We start from the raw sequence: 16,047 nt of genomic DNA on the forward strand, positions 1-16,047 counted from the left end.
GTGTGAGATGATTGTTGGTGTGATTTTTGGCAGAGTGGAGCTTGGTGACCTATTGATAAGATTTTTCTCATTTCTTTAACACTTTCCATTCTTTACCCAAACTCTTCCCAAACATCTGTTGAGCATTTGCTCTTTCCCAGGCACAAAGAAAATGATGTGATTTTTATCTAACTCGGACATACAGTAAGTCTGTGGTTGCTGTATTTACAAATCAGCTGGCAACATGTAAGTAGTTTGAATACTACGGTTTCCTTGATTGGACAGCAGTTTTTAATCATTTGTACAAATGGCTATATTCTTTCAAATTTCACACTGTTTGTGATTTCTTCTGTAGTAGGATTTCTTGGCAGATATTAATAGAAAACAATAAACATCATTATTTCATTTGGCAATAAATAATTCATAGCTTAGAATGGTTTTCTAATAAAAACACACTCTACAATGAATGAGAGTTTTTCTTTTCCAGCACTTTCAATAAAAACTTACAGTTCCCTAAATTGGTGAAATCAAATGATAAATAGTACACAGGATTTTAGCATGCAAACCAGATGTGTTATCCTCCATTTGTAGGAAGGAAATAAGAGAGTAGAGATTTCTGAGTCCTGACCTTGGCTTTGGTGCTACTAACTCATCTTTCAACATTGATTTTCTCTTTGGTAAAAGAAGGAAAGCACAACACTGTGTATGGGACAGAGTTGTTTTGAAAATAAAATGTCATTATATCAGTGAAAGCATTTTAAAAAATTAAAAGGAACTTACAAATTCATCGTGATCAGAAGCTTACCTAATTAGTATAGATTACTATTTAGAAATTAAGAATTAAGTTAAGCAAGTATTTAATAGGCTGACATCTATTATAACATTACGATAACAAGTTATTATAATTTATTTACTTGTCTGTCTACTAGATTAGAAACTAAATTTCTTCATCTGTTTTCCTAGTCCTATACAATGCACAGCATCGAGCAGGTGTTTGATAAATGTGTATTGGATGAATACAGCTAGAGAAGAGATAAAGATGAATCTTTACAATATCATAGTCTGATTATTATATACTACTGGATGAGCTCTCCATCAGGCTTCAGAGAAAGAGTTAGATCCATTTAAGAGGTAGCTACATCATTGATTTTCCAGCGCTTCAAACTATGAGATTGGAAAACTTTTGTTTCTTTAATTTCACTTGTTGTTGTCGTTGCTGTGAATGGTTACAGCAAACACAGAGAGGATGTACTCCTGGCAGTATTATCTTCATTAGCTGTATGAAGATGTCTTCATTGAGAGAATGTATTGTACTGACTTGAACATAAGTGTTTTCATGAATGGCAAAGAGATGAAGACTGGTTTGCCCAGTTGTATCTAGTTCTCCAGAGGAGTTACCTTCTATGGCTAGTAATAGTACTTTCTACTTACTAATAGCTTCAGAGCATTGGGAAGACTCCTCTTTGGTCATTTACTTCTTTTAACTACACACAGCTGGGAAATTAGATATTGTTAGTATTACATAATCTTCTGTTTCCTATGTTGAAATGTCTTTGCAAAAGTTTACATGCAAGTGCAGACTCTGACATCAGTTGTTGGGAAAAGGAAATTTGGTTGTAAATTTTGCCTTTTCAGCATGTCATAACTTCTCCTGGAATGTGTAATATGACCTCATATTTGTATTGTACTTACAGTTTTGAAAGTGTTTTCATACATGAACTCATTTGAAAATACTCTAGGAGAGAGGGAGAATAGGTATTATTAACATCATTTTGCAAGTGCTCTATAGATTATTTTGACCTAACCTCCATGTGACATATGTAACTGTTAAATAAAATTAGACTTGACCTTTTTATGTTGCTATTTCTGCCCCTTTTATTCTTCTGAAAATCTGAACAAAGAAGATACTTGCTATCTACACTAAACCATATCATTGGGTCTTTGGAGACTGAGCTCAAATGAGATGATTGCAATCTTCTCTCCTCATAGGTAGGAAACTATCTTCAGGTATCACAGAATCAATGATAGATAACTGAAAAGGTCAGAGATAATTTTAAAGTTGTGTTAGGAGAGAGAAAAAATTCCCTTCTACATTTTATCCTTCTATCCAAGAATAGCCTGAAGAGAAAGATGTCCTTAGCTTGGGTAAATAGAATATAATGCTTGTTTATTATAAGAATTTTATATACTCATTTATAGCACACTCTGTTTTATGGAGCTGGGGAAGGAAGGGATTAAAATGTATATGTATATATATTTATAATGAATGATCTCTTTCTTAAGTAGTTATAGTTTATTGAATTCTGTTTGAAGTGGGAACTAAGCTCTAACAGAGAGGAATCATGGGGAAGAACATTCTAGAGAGGAATCAAGTACCTTCAGTAGCAATCAGATTTAAATAGTATAATACAGTTGAACTAATTTGAGAGAAAAGAAAAGTAGCCTAATATTTTATGAGGGAACAATGAAGAAAAATGAGCTTCAATAAGGTAAACTTTTATTTATTTAATAGTTGATATTTAGAGATACATTTTTGGTTCTTTATATTTTGGTTCTTTATGATATTTTGTGATGCTGTCCTGTACACCAGCATCCAGTTTTCAATACTGAAATTATAAACCCAGGTGTCTGATATATCTTAAGTTTCTTATAAAATGAAGTTGGATTTACCTTTTCCCAGTTCCATAAACACTGATAGTTTAAGTGTCTAGTGTTTTTATTTTTATTTTTTGACAGATCATTGAGATATCACATAGTAGATGTCGGATGCTTAGGCAGTGAAAAGGTATCAAAGCAGATAATTACTCTAGAAACTTATTTGACCAGTTACTAAGACGCCAAGGATTTACTTAGCTTTTGTCTTTGGGAAGAGCTTCAAAGAAATAAGAAAATACCTTATTAGAGTAGAATTGAATTGGAATAATACTATTAAGCTTCCAGTGATTTCTTCATTTGCTTGCAGTGTAAAATATGTTATTTATTCATCTGGAATCAAGAGAGATCATTTGTCTTTGTGTAATTATTAAATTAGGGAGTGCTCAACATCACCTGTAACATATCACATTTATGAAATTGTTCATATCTCTTCTAAATCTGTTTATTTACAGTTTTAAAAATCGGTCTCCTCTACTATCTTCAAAAGAAGTGAAGATGTAATTAATAGGATATCACAACCTAAATTTGATGAAAAACTATGCGATATCATTTCTTAAGCAAACATAAAAATTTTAAAGTATATAAACATATTTAAAGTATGAATAATTCTTAAAATCTACTGAAGGCTCATCTGAAATTCCATGTCCCTTTTTAGCTTCTAACAATAACAAATGTTTTCAAAACACCAAAAGAGTATCTGTATCATTTTATAGAAAACTTTTATTTCTTTCAAAATATCAATCAATCATTTTGGCTCATTATTATTTACTAATATTATCTCAATTTGGGAGAAGCCATAGAAAAATTCAATAAAATGTGTAGTATACATTAGTAAAGAACATATACATTTAAGAGTAATTATTTGGTTGTACTTGGCAGACAACCAATTAAAGCTCAGTTAAGCCAAATAATATACATTGGTTACTATAGTAGAAAGTTCTAGAGTGGTCCTTCAGGCCTGACTGAATCCAGGCAGTTAGATAATTTGTTTCCCTCTCATAGCTCTGTTATCCACTGAATTATATTTTAAGGCAAGAAACATGAGGACAAAATAGCCACCAGGTTTTCAGTCCTTCAGTTAGTTAATTCAAGTGGAAAGGGATTGTTTCTTTCTAGTTTTTTAAAAAAGGGTGCTGATTGTATTTTCTTTATTTTAACTTAGTCCACATTCCCACTCATAAGTGAATAATTATTATTAGGATCATGGTACTGCCATTGACCAGTACTGGAACTACAACTAGGGTCACCCTTAGCCAAACATAACTACCAGGAAAGAGGAAAAAAAAAAAAAAAAGTAAGTCTGCAAAGGAAATTCAGGGTGCTATTACCAGAATATTTTGGTAGGGGGGAGGGTGTTGGGTGGTGACAGGAAATCACCATGTATGTATAAACAAGTTAAATGCAGGGTGAAATGCACACTGTTTTGTGAAAATGCTACTGAGCAGTGATTTCTTCATTTGCTTGCGGTGTAAAATATGTTATTAATTCATCTGAAATGAAGAGAGATCATTTGCCTCTCTTCATTCCAGAGCAACAGTTTAAATGGTGAAATAACATTTGGTATTAGAGTAACATAAAGAACAATCACAAAACATTGATATTGAAAATGTTCGATTGCTGAAGAAGGGCCTTCAGGCATAACCAATCATCATATAAAATATTGGTGATGTCTGCATCTCTGAGACGGTTTCCTCATCTGTGAAACAATTATTATGATATGGCTAACAACAGACGAATTTGTATATGTTTTTCTGCTTGATTATATTGGTACAGAAGGTATTCCAGATTTTACTGAACAATGTTTGTATAATTTGAGTGAAATTATATCCAATTATGGTGATACTACAATTAATGTAGAATAGAGACAAGTATTAGTAAAGCTCCTGACCGCTGCATCCTGCAACTGTGGGAAATTGGAAGACTGTATAATAGCTCGCTGAAATTTGTCTTTAAATATATTACACACTCTATGGATATTAACATGAACAAAATTAAACTCCACAGGACTGGAAAAATTAAACTAATGACTTTTTATGTAATCCAAGTTAATGAATGCTTTCTGGCCCAACTTTTCATTAGGAAATGAACCACAGTTTCCTGATTTCCTTCATTCCAACAGCTTCCATTGTGTGACTGTTTACAAAAATGCTTACTAAGAACCCTTAATGAAGACTTGCTCTCTTTTCATTAATACTGAAATATATTTACATAGTTTTACAGCTTTTAGGAGTAACAGGTAGTCTTAAAAATTAATAGTGGCTTTTAGAATAGGTGTCATATAAATATTTTCTTTAATCATCTGAGTATTTCTAATGTATTAAAATACTATAGTAAAGAATGGAGAATCATAATTTCATCTTCTAAATGAAAGAAGGAAGGCAGAAGCTTAAAATATGGGGAATATTTGGAAAAAATTCTGTTTCTATTGATCTTGGTGCTGAAATCCATATTTGCAGTGTTTAACAAATATATTCGCTCCCCTGTATCCTCAGGGGATTGATTCCAGGGCCACCAGCAGATAACAAAATCTGTGCATATTCAAGTAAGGCTGCAGTAGCCATGTGGAACCTGTATATATGAAAAGCCAGCCCTCCATATCCACATGTTTTGTATTCTGTGAATACCAGTATTTTCCATTTGAGTTTGATTTCAGATGCAGACCCTGTGGGTGTGGAGGGCCAAGTGTATTTATTGAAAAAAAAATCTACCTGGAGATGGACTGACCCATGCAGTCCAACCTGTGTTGTTCAAGGTTTAACTGTGTTCCTAGTGTTAAATGATAAACTAAATGCAGAGATGATTAATCCCCAAAATTAAATGTAATTAAATCTATAAAACACATTAGACAAATACAATTTTAATCATTAATTAAATATACTTTTAAAAACACCTATGATAATGACTTACTTGCTTTAATGCCTTTGTATGAATTCGTAGGTAAGGTCTTACTGTAAGATTTAGCAATTTACATTACAGTATTTTATGGACAAAACGTATACTAATGACATTAAGGGAAAATAAAATGTAAAGCAACCTTTCCTAATCTGATGGAATTGAGTGAACAGTTGGTTACCTGTAAGAAGAGCAACCAAGTTAAAGGAACAAAAAGTTCAAAAGCCGTAAGCCATAAGGTTTTTATTAAAATGTCAGAAAATCTCATTGAAATGTCATGAAATTGAAAAGCACACCAAAAGGAAAATAAAAATTATAAAATAAGCATTCAATAAAGTAAACATATAAACTCATACTTCACTTGCAGTTAAAGAAGTATGCATTTTAGGAAAAGGTACAAAGTTTGCCAAATTGTCAAAGATTAAAAAGATAATTGCTGGCAAGTGTGGTTTAAATTCAACATTGTCATATGCTATTGGTGGAAGTCTTTGTTGACATATCTTTCCAGAAAATAACTTGATGATGTGCATTAAAATACTTAAAAGATCAAATACTTTTTGACAGGAATTTCACTTATATGAAGCCACAATAAATAAATAATTTGGGCCGGGCGCAGTGGTTCATGCCTGTAATCCCAGCACTTTGGGAGGCCAAGGCTGACAGATCACGAGGTCAGGATTTCGAGACCAGCCTGCCCAGCATAGTGAATCCCTATCTCTACTAAAATACAAAAATTAGCTGGGCATGGTGGTGCGCACCTGTTGTCCCATCTACTTGGGAGGCTGAGGCAGGAGAATCATTTGAATCCAGGGGGTGGAGGTTGTGGTGAGCCGAGATTGTACCACTGCACTCCATCCTGGGCAACAGAGCAAGACTCCATCTCAAAAAAAAAAAAAAAAAAAAAAAGAATTTGAGACGAGCACAACAAATGTTTATGTACAAAGATATGTACTATGGTTTTATTTACAGTGTGAAAGATACGGAACTTTTAAACACACCAACAGAAATAATAATTACTGTAAATTGCTGAGATTTTATGTATTGGGCTTCATGATTAGTGCTGTGTATAGATTATCTCATTTATGTCTAAGTTCACATTAATGTGTACTTAGCATTTATTTCTAAATTTACCTACCACTGTGTTTATAATGGACAAGATTTTTCTCAGTGGAACTCACCTTTCATCATGTGTGGAAGCTGTATGACTTAGGAGAATTGGCCATATTTGTATCTCCAGGAATACTCCCTGATTGTCTTAAGCCAGTCAGTGATTCTGCACACCTACCAATTGGTTAGCAATGTGCTTATCACTTCATTGGTTCAGATAAGAATGAATACCCAAACTATTGATTAGGGATTGAGCTAGAAATTATCTTCTCCCCTTAGTTCTTAGTTATATAAAAGGTACAATAAAAATTGAGAATAGGAAATTTATCAATAAGAAAAAATTTTGCAAAAAGCTAATTGGGTAAAAGCTAATATTACATAAATGAAATGCAAATCTAAAACAATATGTAAGGCAATTTTCCTATTATAATTCAATTTTCCTATTGAATTAAAATAAATTTTTAAAACCTTGATATATATGAACAGTATAGGAAGATTGGGGTGAGATTTGCATACTTTTTCACTTCTGTGGGAGTGTAATTTGCCCTATTTTCCAGACAAAGTATTGTAATTATATACAGACTTTGATCTGGTAATTTCCATTCTCCCTTGTCTCGATGGTCTGATGTTTAAGCAATGATTTATATAACAGATAAAATATATATGTAGAATATATCATTCAGTGCTTTAAGTGTTTCACAAACTTTGTAATCATTTATTTCTCAAAGCAACACTATGTTAGATTATATGGATGAGGAGACTAAGGCGTATCCCATCAAGGCAACATAGTTTTGGAATCAGTTATAACACTTTCCAGGCCAACTACAGTCATTTTAGTCACTATACTACTTTGCTTCAATTCTACTCATCACAGTGTCTCTATATAGAAAAAAAAGTGGAAAAATCTTAAATATGGAACATTAGAATGGGCAAAAGAAGTTATAAGGTGATGTGTTATGCCAATATTATTTATTTGAAGACTTATTTAATGATATAAGAATATGATTGCACTGTAGGTGACAAAAGGGAGGAAATGAAATTGTATGTTGTCTTTGTATTGCTATAAAGGAATACCTGAGGCTAGGTAATTTATAAGGAAAAGACGTTTATTTGGCTCATGGTTCTGCAAGCTATATAAGACACATGGTGCCACCATCTGCTTCTGGTAAGGGCTTTAGGCTGTTCAGACTCATGGCAGAAATTGAAGTGGAGCTTGCATGAGCAGAGATGACATGGCAAGAGAGGAGGCAAAAGAGAGAGGGGAGGGAGGTGCCAGGCTCTTTTTAACAAACAGCTCTTACAAGGGGCTAACAGAGCAATAACTCACTCATTACCACCAGGATGGCACCAAGCCATTCATGAGGGGTCTGCCCCCATGACTCAAATACCTCTCACTAGGTCCCATGTTTGACATTGGAGATCACATTTCAACATGACGTTTGGAGGGTGAAATAGCTGAACTTTGCATATGTGTAGTACAATTTCAGTTTTAGAAAAAGACTGGGTGGAAGGTGTCTAAATGTTATATTTTAGTTTATCTTAATATAGATGATTTTTGTTTTCCTTATAATTTTCTAATTTTCTAAGTGTTTTGTTCATAGACATATTCACACTATATATACTGAAAAATTTAATAACCAAACGTTTCAGGGAAAGTGACTTCTGTTTTCCAATAATTTCAGCAAAAAGAGTGAACGACTTGATAATTGTTCTACTTTTTTTAATTAGAAAAATTTCCTGCCATTGAGAGCTTCAAAGCACTGCTGAAAGTTTCACGGCAAATGCAATGGAAAGCATGGATTGAATTTGATTTTAAATTGATAAATTTAAAATTCTTATGTGTTCTGAAGAGTTTTTCATGTCGCATCCACTATCACTTTTTTCATTACCATACTGAAAGCTGAGGGTATGGAACTCAGAATACATTTGGAAGAATAACGGGTGATACGAATTTTTGGTCCTATCTGATTTCTGGGAATAGAAAAACCCAGGATCAAAGCTATCTTTGTCTGGTTCTATTCCTATATAAATTAAATTATAAAGATCGTTCCAGTTTTACATCTTATAAATATGAATGCCTTGAGTCTATTTTGCATTAGCATCTAACAAATATACACAAATTTCTAAGAAGTAATTTGCTTGTCTCATCCCCTCCCTTTCATGTCTCTTCAGAGCCGCCTTGGCAATATGATCATCCTAAATACCTATCTAAAACACATATCTTACTGTACTGCTTCCCTATTTAATCATACTTCCATTACCTTAAAGGTAAAATACAAATGTTATAACATGGCAATCAGGAGCCTTCCTGATGTGGCCTTATCTTATTCCTAAAGTTTTATACAAAAGAGTTTCCTACAAATATTCTATTTTAAAATAAAATATTCTAATAGCCTATCCTTGAAGATGGCGTGTTCTTTCTTATTCCTGTGCCTTTGCTTATGATGTTTCCTTTGCCAACTGTGACTTTCCCCACCTTCCTCACTGGACAGCTTCTGTGAACTGAAGGTTAATGAGTCTTACCTCTTTTAGGAAGACTTTTCTGCAGCACCTAGCCTTGCCAGGAACATAGTCCTTATCACACTGATGCATGCAAAGGAGTATACAGACTTATTTTCCTCTCACTAGTAACTAAACAACTGGGCATTCAATAGCTGTTCAGTGAATATTGTGTTAATGAACAAAATTACTTTTCTAATGTTATTTTCCTTAAGAGTGTAGGGGTATAGGTATGACTATTCGTATGTCATTTCCTTAGTGAGATGACTAGAATACATAGGAAGTGATTGCTCCGGGCTACTTAGGACAATCATCCTAATATCACTTTCTTTGTACCTTTTGCTTAGAACATTGGGGTGAAAACATTTGAGAAGGTGTCTTAAAGGCATACTAAGGCATATGTCCTTTGTCCATTGGTGATGTGGCCAAATTACTTGTTAGAGAAATTACGACTGGCTAGGGATGGATAGGTGGGGAGTGTAAACTGGGAGAGAAAACAAACTGGAGATTGTTGTGTTGAGTAGAATTGAATTTATTTAACTGCATGTAGGTGGTAAGGGAAAAAAGAAGGATTAATAATGCCAGATTTCAGGTGTGAGCAATCAGTGGGGATTGTACTACTTACTTAATGTCACAAGACAAAAAAGAAAAATACAGAAAAGAAAATCAGGGCCAAGATCTGATTTTATATATTTTGAATTTAGGAGCCTATAGAGGATAAGAAATAAATATCCAGGAAAACTCCTAAAACATTTTGCAAATTAGATTAAATACTGTTAAATTCCTGGGCCTAGGTAAAAAAGAGAATAATGATTTTGAAAATATTTTAAGATCATGATAATGGTGGTCCGTTATTTCATATGATGACAAGTAGAAATACAATTTGGCCTGACTTGTTTGTTTTGCTTGGTTTATTACATATAGAATATTTAAAGATTTACCTATTACATTAACAAAGTGAAACATTTTGTCATATTGCAGCATTAATAATGTTTTTCTTAAATGGTACTGTTGGGGATAAAGGAAGTTTTAGTAAAGAAATAGTTGGTTTCATTTAATTTCATATACATCTTCAAATTGTGTGAAAATGTGTAATAAATGGTGGCAAAACAGGATCAAATTGAGCATATTATGTTCATACTAAAATTTTAAGAAGCATTTGAATTGGAAATCAGGATTTTATATTTTAAAGTAAAATATGTTCAAAAGAGCAGCCCCTAAGCCAATCTGAGTTTTGCAAGAATATTCAAAGTGCTCTTTCTATGAAAAATCTAATCATATCAGACATAGAATAATAGATCCCATTTGGAAAATATGTCATTTCCTGCAAGAAGAAAGACAGAAGTAGGCATAAGTTAGTTCTTATTTTTTGATGTGTGTATTTTTGTGCTCTTCTTTATTCTGCCACATTGCATAAAATATTCTAGTTTGAAAAGTATTTCCTCAGTATGACTGGGTTTCAGTGAATTTAAGATAAAAATAAAGGCTATGGGGATGTTAAATTGAATTGACCATTTCAAGGAAAAGATTTTCTTTTATTAAATTTTGGAATTAAATCTACTGAAGAGTTTTATTAACAATTATTTATCTTGATTAAATTGAATTGACTATTTTAAGAAAAATATTTTCTTCTATAAAATTTGGGAATGAAATGTATTGAAGAGTTTTGATAACAGTTATTTATCTCAAATTATTTCTCTCTAATTTCTGTTCATAAGATCAATAGTTGTCAAAATAAAAATGGAAAAACTATGTCATCCAAAAAGATAAATAATTTTGTTCTTCCTTTTCTCTCCTCTCATCTAAGACCAACAAACAAGAAAAACATGATCTGATAAACGACTGTGGAAATCATGACATGGTTTTATAGTTTACCTTTTAGCTATGTGTCATGCTTGAAATTTCCTGTCCAGGACAAACACATCTAGTTTTAGAGCTGGAAGTATGTGATCATACAACCTTTACATTTTACAGGAAGGTGAAGTGAATTGTGTAATTAATACATGCTAAGATCCAGTCAGTGCTAAGAAAATAACATATGATTTAATAAATAATGGTCTTACTGAGTTAAGCAAACATTGTTTTTCACTAAAATTATAAAATATCAATATATGACCTTAAAATATACTGTGCTAATATTTTAATTCAAAATTTAAAATTGTTGCTTTTTGTTGTAGATGCTGTTGATGATCAGCCTATAACCTCTCTTTTAGTGCTATAGTTCAAACTGGCAAAATTTCTAATGTTTATCCTGCATTTCTTTACCTAAGGGATTCTTTGGCCACAAGAGACCACTTTGTTAACCAAACAGACTGAAAGTTCTAGGGAATCAATGCCCCTGGGAGCAACCCTCAGCTAATAACTAATGAGAATTGATATATAAATATGCTAGCTCTCATTCTTACAGTGAGATATAGCTGAGGGGTGTATTACACACTGGATGTCTGATTTTCCCCAGCCAGATTAAGCTGCAGTTGCCAATAGTGTTACAGGTCTGATAATGATCTCTGTGTTGGTAAGAGGTCTTCCATTCCGGGTCTCACTTCTTTCTTTTCATCCCTGCTAATATTTCCTGGGATTATCTCCCAAATAAACTTCTCACACTGAAGTTATTATTACCTCAGTGTTTGCCTCCAGGGCAACCTAAACTGAGATTCTTTCTCTCTCTCTAAAGTCATGTTAGAAAATGAAAAAGAAGCTGGGTGTGGTGGCTCACACCTGTAATCCACCCAGCACTTTGGGAGGCCAAGGCGGGCAGATCACCTGAGGTCAGGAGTTCGAGACCAGACTGACCAACATGGCAAAACCCCCTCTCTACTAAAAATACAAAAATTAGCCAGGCGTGATGCCATACAGTTGTAGTCCCAGCTACTCAGGAGGCTGAGGCAGAAGAAAACAAATAGAGTGAACAAATAGGTCAATAGGCTTCTGATGAATATGTGGCAAAGATGGAAAAAGATGGCTTTCAAAGTATTCAGATGGCTTAGATTGAAACAAAGAAGAAGGGATAAAATAATATGTGAGATCTGTCTATTTCAGAAAGTAAAAAGTACACATATGGCATCATCAATGTCTGTATCAAGGGGTTTGTATCAAAGTTATGATGAGAAGCAGGGCACACGACTTAGATATGTTTCTCCATTTTTCCCCCTCCTTCAAAAAGGTCAGGTCTTTTTAGTGTTTTAGCAAAAGATACTATGCTGTGAATTCTTCTGGTACTATTTGAACTTATGTCAGAGGTACATTCGAAATCATATAATTAAAGGAAGACATAGTTTGTGCTGTTGTGTCTACCCAGAAAGAATTTTTGTTTTGTTTGTTGGAATAAAAATATAAAAGTCTTAACTAATTAACATGTCTCTTCTAGTTATAGCATGATTATGAATAGAAGGATAAGCTATCTGAATGCCTTGCCATAACAGTCAAAGTAGAATGAAAACGAAAATAAATCAGTGCCTTCTAAAATTCAGTTTCACCTTCTTAATCATCATGAACAGGGTATGAGATTGGTTAGTCCAAATAAATAGTATGTGAAAGAGATAGCTGGGGCTCCTTGTTGTTCAAGGGGGAAAGGCATATATTATTAAAGAACTATCACCAAGCTTTAATAGTAACATATCTGTGAGTTAAAACATTTAATACATCATCTACAAATCTTGCTATTTTTCATTACCTAGGTATCAGTAACAATCTTTTCCAAATATTTACATATTTTATCATTATTTTCCTATTATTTGGTAATTTTCTTGAACATTTTCAAGAAACATAATTAGAATTTTAAAAGATATGCTGAACTTCTAAATTTAAAATAAACAGAAATGTAATTATTAATTAATTCTAAGTCCAATTATATTTTTCTTTTTAGTTATTTATGATTCCATCTGATATACATAGGAGAGAAAGTGATAGAAGAATTCTGATGGCAACTGTATGATAGAAGCTATATAAAGTCAAGTGTCCATTTTCTTTCAACTATATTTGAGCATACCCAGGTAAGAATAAATGATTGTTTATACGTTTTCCATTATTTCCAAAAAGGACTTGAAATTATAAAAATGCTATTATTATGTGCTGAATGTTTAAAAATATAGTCTTACATTGTAAAAAATAGTAAAATGCATAAAAATAAAATAAAATTAAAAGCACTGATGAGCCTTTTTTCTGAAAATAACCTCTGTCATCATTTTGTTCTATGTAATTTTATTTTTGTTTTGTTGGATTTTTCTTTTAAGCAAAATTACAATGATAGTATTATATTTAGTTCATTTTCATGCGGCTGATAAAGACATACTCATGACTGGGAGATTTACAAGAGAAAGATGTTTAATGGACTTACAGTTCTATGTGACTGGGGAGGTCTCATAATCATGGAAGAAGGTGAAAGGCACGTCTCACACAGCAGCAGACAAGAGAAGAGAGCTTGTGCAGGCAATCGCCCATTTTTAAAACCATCAGATTTTGTGAGACCCACTCACTATCATGAGAACAGCACAGGAAAGACTCGCCCCCATGATTCAATCACCACCCACCAGGTTCCTGCCACAACATGTGGGAATTGTAGGAGGTACAAATCAAGATAAGATTTGGGTGGGGACACAGCCAAACCCTTATCATTCCATCCCTGGCCCCCTCAAATCTCATGTCCTCACATTTCAAAACCAAACATGCCTTCCCAGCAATCCCCCAAAGTCTTAATTCTTCAGCATCAGGTCTAAAGTCCACAATCCAAAGTCTTGTTAGACACAAGGCAAGTCCTTTCTGCCTATGAGCCTGTAAAATCAAAAGCAAGTTAGTTACTTCCTAGATAAAATAGGGTACAGGCATTGGGTAAATATAGCCATTCCAAATGGGAGAAATTGGTCAATGCAAAGGGGCTACAGGTCCCATGCTGGTCCAAAATCCAGTGGGGCAGTCAAATCTTAAAGCTCCAAAATGATCTCCTTTGATGCCATGTCTCACATCCAGATCATGCTGATGTAAGAGGTGAGTTCCCATGGTCTTGGGCAGCTCTGCCTCTGTGGCTTTGCAGGGTATAGCTTCCCTCCTAACTGCTTTCATGGGCTGGCATTGAGTGTCTGAGTCTTTTCCAGGTGCAGGGTGCAAGTCGTTGGTGGATCTACCATTCTAGGGTCTGGAGGATGGTGGCCCTCTTCTCACAACTCCACTAGATGGTGCCCCAGTAGGGACTCTGTGTGGGAGCTCTGACCCCACATTTCCCTTCCACACTGCCCTAGGAGAGATTCTCCATGAGGACCCTACCCCTGCAGCAAACTTCTGCCTGGACATCCAGACATTTCCATACATCTTCTGAAATCTAGGCGGAGGTTCCCAAACCTCAGTTCTTGACTTCTGGGCATCCGCAGGCTCAATACCATGTGGAGGCTGCCAAGACTTGGGGCTTGCACCCTCTGAAGCAACAGCCAAACCATACCTTGGCCACTTTTAGTCATGGCTGGAGCACCTGGGATGCAGGCCATCAAGTCCCTAGACTTCATAAAGCAGAGAGACCTTGGCCTAGCCCAGGAAATCATGTTATCCTCTTAAACCTCTGGGGTTGCTATGAAGCCCTCTGACATGCCTTGGAGACATTTTCTGCATTGTCTTGATGATTAACATTTGACGCCTTGTTACTTATGCAAATTTCTGCAACTAGCTTGAATTTCTCCTCAGAAAATGGGATTTTCTTTTCTATTGCATTGGCAGGCTGCAAATTTTCTGAACTTTTATGCTCTGCTTCCCTTATAAAACTGAATGTCTTTAATAGCACCCAAGTCACCTCTTGAATGCTTTGCTGCTTAGACATTTCTTCCTCCAGATACTCGAAATCATCTCTCTCAAGTTCAAAGTTCCACAAATCTCTAGGGCAGGAGCAAAATGCCGCCAGTCTCTTTTCTAAAACATAACAAGAGTCACCTTGGCTCCAGTTCCCAACAAGTTCCTCATCTCCATCTGAGACAACCTCAGCCTGGATGTCATTGTCCATATCATTATCAGCATTTTGGTCAAAACCACTCAACAAGTCTTTAGGGAGTTCCAAACTTTCCCACCTTCTCCAGTGTTCTTCTGAGCCTTCCAAACTATTCCAGCCTCTGCCTGTTACCCAGTTCCAAAATTGCTTCTACATCTTTAGGTATCTTTCCAGCAGCATCCAACTCCTGATACCAATTTACTGTATTAGTCTGTTTTCACACTGCTGATGGCAACATACCCAAGACTGGGCAATTTACAAAAGAAAGCAGTTAAATGGACTTACAGTTCCATGTGGCTGGGGAGACCTCACAACCATGGAGGAAGGTGAAAAGCACATCTCACACAGCAACAGACAAGAAAAGAGGGCTTGTGTAGGAAAACTCCGATTTTTAAAACCATCAGGTCTCGTGAGTCCCACTCACTATCACGAGAACAGCATAGGAAATACTCACCTCCATGATTCAATCACCTTCCACAAGATTTCTCCCATGACATGTGGGAATTGTGGGAATTACAATTCAAGATGAGATTTGGGTGGGGACACAGCCAAATCATACCAATTGTATATATACTTTGTTGATTTTCTTTATTATTTTTAACAAATTCGTTTTCTTCTATCCTTTGAGAATATGAATTAGTGTTTTGTATTTTCTGTTATATCTAAATATATACTATGTTTTAAAATATTTTTATTTTGTATTTATTATTCAGTCAATATTCTTATAGATAAATTGATATGTACATCATTTGGTTTGCATTAGTAGCATTACTAAAATTGGTGTCACTGGCTCAATGACTGTGATCTTTTAAAGGCTCTTTATTGTTATTGCTGAGTTTACCTGTAGAAGGTGGTAACAAGTTAAAGTTTTCATTAGGCAGTTTAAGTTGGAACAAAAAGAAAATTAAGTTAAAATTTTTAATTTTGGTTGCAAACAGTAGCAATTT

At 34.4% G+C, this 16,047-nt stretch overlaps 1 protein-coding gene across 9 annotated transcripts in view; it reads left to right on the top strand.

The window, feature by feature from the left end:
- Nucleotides 1–16,047, top strand: part of GULP1 (GULP PTB domain containing engulfment adaptor 1) — a 301,980-nt gene that overhangs the window by 80,173 nt on the left and 205,760 nt on the right. For 8 of the 9 annotated variants that reach the window (XR_012094240.1, XR_012094241.1, XM_038001858.2 and 5 more), the window contains one exon: nucleotides 12,998–13,124. The exons of the other annotated variant lie outside the window; for it this stretch is intronic. The gene's annotated coding sequence lies outside the window, so the exon portion shown is untranslated. The remainder of the gene's footprint in view (nucleotides 1–12,997; nucleotides 13,125–16,047) is intronic. 9 annotated transcript variants of the gene reach the window in all.

Source organism: Chlorocebus sabaeus, chromosome 10, assembly GCF_047675955.1.
Source record: "Chlorocebus sabaeus isolate Y175 chromosome 10, mChlSab1.0.hap1, whole genome shotgun sequence".
NCBI classification, from domain to species: domain Eukaryota; kingdom Metazoa; phylum Chordata; class Mammalia; order Primates; family Cercopithecidae; genus Chlorocebus; species Chlorocebus sabaeus.